Source organism: Centrocercus urophasianus, unplaced genomic scaffold, assembly GCF_019232065.1.
Source record: "Centrocercus urophasianus isolate 14NV4802_14NV808 unplaced genomic scaffold, USGS_Curo_1.0 seq_31, whole genome shotgun sequence".
Lineage (NCBI taxonomy): Eukaryota > Metazoa > Chordata > Aves > Galliformes > Phasianidae > Centrocercus > Centrocercus urophasianus.
Genome location: NW_024884878.1, coordinates 7,136,694 through 7,140,849, shown reverse-complemented (window position 1 = coordinate 7,140,849; position 4,156 = coordinate 7,136,694).

Below are 4,156 nucleotides of genomic sequence, written 5' to 3'. Positions count from 1 at the left end.
CTCTCTACTCGGCTCTTGTGAGGCCCCATCTGGAGTACTGCGTCCAGGTGTGGAGCCCTCAGTACAAGAAAGACATTGAGATTTTGGAAAGGGTCCAGAGGAGGGCGACTAAGATGATCAGGGGGCTGGAGCACCTCCCCTATGAGGACAGGCTGAGGGAGTTGGGCTTGTTCAGCCTGGAGAAGAGAAGGCTGCGGGGTGACCTCATTGCAGCCTATCAACACCTGAAGGGAACCTACACCCAGGAGGGGAGTAAACTCTTCAAAAGGGCTGACAACAGCAGGACTAGGGGAAATGGATCCAAGTTGAAGGAGGGAAGATTGAGGTTGGATGTTAGGGGGAAGTTCTTTACAAGGAGAGCGGTTAGGCCCTGGAACGGGCTGCCCAGGAAGGTTGTGGATGCCCCGTCCTTGGACGTGTTCAAGGCCAAGCTGGACGGGGTCCTGGGCAACCTGATCTGATTGTGTATGTTTGGTGGCCCTGCTAGGCAGGGGGGTTGGAACTACATGATCCTTGAGGTCCCTTCCAACCCGGGTGATTCTGTGTGATTCTGTGTGATTTGGAGTGGCAAGTTTAATTCATGCATTTTGGTGACAAAATGAACATCCGTAAGACCAGATGGCTGAGTAATGCAACATACTCATTTCAGGGAACACCATTTCTTCAGCTCAGATGCACCAGTAAAGAATTGCCCAGATATGGGGCAATGCTTATGTTAAACAGTTATTTCCTTGGTATTTCTACTCAACACCACAGTATGGTGAGCTGCAAGACATGCAGACATATGGCTCTGTCAGCAGTGTTAGTGTAGGATACTATGACTAGAGTGTATAATTCAAGCAATATAGTGGCATAAAGCATTCCATTTTTTTCTGTAACCTTTTTCATTTATTTGTTTGTTTGTTTGCAGAGGTTTTCTGAAAGTCCTCCTTATGAGAGCATAATTTTAAATCACAGAATCCTAATTTCTTCTAACTCCTTGATAAAATTCCTTACTACCTTCAATTTTATAGCCAAAGCAGTGTCTGAGCTCGTAATGAATTCTTGAACAGCATTGTTTCCTTTCATATTTATATGTTTGGATATAAAAAGAGAATTTGGTCATTATTTCATGATGAGATAATCTTGATTTGACAACAGAATTACAAAAGTCTGACAAAACTGTAAAATGCCTCTGTAGGAATGCAGCTTTTCTGTTTGTTGGTTTTGGTTTTACTTTGGATGGTGAGTGCATGACTGATTCAAGATACAAATTGTGTTTGTGAGTCGATCTCTGTAACTGCTTTGGACAAAGATGTGCTTTCATTTCTCATTATTTAAAAATTGTCAGGCGTGAAGAATCAGGAGGTCATTCATGATACCAGATTAATAAATACCTCACTTCAAGATTAGAGATCATTCTCTTTGCCATTTTGTGTAAATTTTAAAAGAGGAGCTGCATCTGTGAGTAATTGTAGCTACACACGATGAGCTTTTCCTAAAGGTAGGCAGAAAATTTGGTCTGCACTGGAAAAAAACTCCAGCCCTTTTTTGACTACTAGGCTTTCCACTGAGATAGAAAACACTGCATTATTCAGTAGAATGAACTAGATATATGGACTTAAGCACTGGCTCCCCGGGGCAGTGGTTTGGCATGGAGCTGACAAAGTTCAAAGAGCATTTGGACAATGCTCTCAGACACAGAGCTTGACTTTTAGGAGGCCCAGAACCAGGAGCTGGACTCCATGATCCTCGTGGTCCTTTCCAAGTCAAGATATTCCATGATTCTGTAATACTTGTATTCCCAAGTTGTGTACACAGTGCTTGGATGCTTAACTGAAAAGTTCCATGAAACACTGAAGTACCTATGCCCCCTTATCACTGAGTTATTCAATTTGCCAGACAGATCTTTCATCCAGTCAAGTTAAAAAGAAATCAAACTATTACTTGAGTCCTCCATTCTGATACAGCTTTCCAGAGCAAAAAAGTAGTTGCAAAACAGCACCCTCCACACCTCCCTTCCTGCCCCCTGGGTACTTTTTTCTTTGTACTGTGATTACATACCATTCTATTGTCACTCTCATTCTGTCATTATCTAGGCAGTTTACTGCCATTAAATTTTGTGCAGTGAACTGAGGGACATCAGAGCTTTATAGTTTTCTACATATTTTCATGGAGAAATCTACAGAGATTACGGGGACGTAATACTGTGTTTCCAGATGAAGAACAAAACACTGATGTTTTTCAGAAGACCAGCAGCTGTAGAGGAATAAGTAGCCTAGCTGGCAAAACAGTGCACTGAATAATTGGCTAGATTGAATGAACTGCAGTGTATTTGCACTGATTATTCTGGAGTACTGCAGGACTGATTTTTGGCATCCCACGAGGAGACATTAGAACAGTTACATTCTGATTAAATCTACTTCTTTTTTTTTTCTTTCCCTTCTCTGGTAATATTCCAGTAATGCTCTCTTATGGAGAATGTAGATGTGGAGAAAATACATGCGAATGCATATAAAAATATTACTAAGAAGTCTTGCTTATCTCTTTTTAGTATTTAGTATAAAAGTCTTCTCAGCTTCACATTTGTACGACAGTAACCAGGTATCAAAATGTCAGGATGACTTGAGAGCTCTGCTTTTAAAATAAAATAAGAGTTGTAATTAAGGATCAAAAGGTCAGAAGTCAAGGTCTTCTCAGCCATTAATCTTTATCTAGATTTTTGGTGTAAACCTTGTGAACGCTTTCCCACAGGAGACATGTGACTACGTAGCCTTCAAATTGAATGGACAGAAAAAGTAAGTGCACACTGCATCCTAGGAGAAGGGCTGCATGTTGCTGAGGTTTGGTCTGGGATAAGTAATAAGAAATATCTGCATACGTGCAATCCCATCAGCGCCAGCACTGTGAACTTATAACTGGATGAGGCCAATGAAAAAGTCTATTTTTCCGTAGTATAACTTCAGTCTCTGAGCTGATCTTGAGGAAAGGGATTACTTTTTTTTCTGGTATCTAGGACACACTGAAGTATGCAAACATCTAAACCTACACAGTAAATCATCTCCTAAAGCTCTCTCTTTCCTATGTAATTTCAGACATAATAGCAGTGAATCACTGGCTTCCAGTTAAAATCTTTATAATCTTGTTCCCACAGTTGACAGAAGATCAGGCTTTATGATAAGAGATTAACCTATAATGTTCTCAGCTCTCTGAAAAAGTGCAAGAGATGAAAGGGATTACTGGATGCATTTTTGTTGGCATCCCCTGTGTCTCAGTCTAACAGTTTATCTTTGCTTTGTGTGAATCACAGCCAGACTAGAAATACCTTTGATGACATAAATCAAATTATGAAACAGAAAATAAGATTTGTGCAAGCAAACACAATGAAAGAGATGTCCATTTCACTGACAAATACAATAAATAGTACTGGTCTCAGCTTGTACTGGTCTCCACAGGGAAATTAAAGTGTTTACCTCAACTCTTTACTTGTGGCCACCTAAGCCATACCTTATCCACTGAGTGATCAGTCTAGTCACAGAAACATAGAATTAAGCTGTTTAGAAGAGCAGACTGATGAAGGAGGCAGGATAATCCTTTCTCTCAGTTGGCTGGCTATGATGCTGTTCATATTGCCTACATGCTCTCAACCACCTTTGCTGACTATCCATGCTACAGGCTTGACGCAGATCAAGAAAGCCTTCAATGTGAGCGCACAGAAGATTTCCAGTCATGGACTAGAATGTAAAATTATATCTCCTTCCGACTATCTTTGGAGCTTTTCTTGCAGAGAAGACTGCTGAACAAGTAAATCAGCAGTTCCATGCTTGAGAAACTCCTTGCTGACCTCCTTGCTGGTGGAGAACATCAGCATCTAAATCACAACTTTGTGCAGTAATAGAGCATGAAGGAGTGGGGGCATGTCTTTCAGAACATAATATTAACCTCACAATTTTCTAGCAAGAACTCTGCTCAAAATTAAAACGCTTCCCTGCTCATGCGGCCTTATCCATCTTCAGTAACACTGGCTGCTTTTGTATGTTAGTGTGGAAGTTAAAGAAAAATGGCCATGTTTTTGAGAAATGTAACAGCTAATCTTCTTGGCAGTGCTTAGTAAACATCTTCTTGACAGATGTTTAACCTTGCAGGCATCTAAACACCACTCCACTATTCACTCACT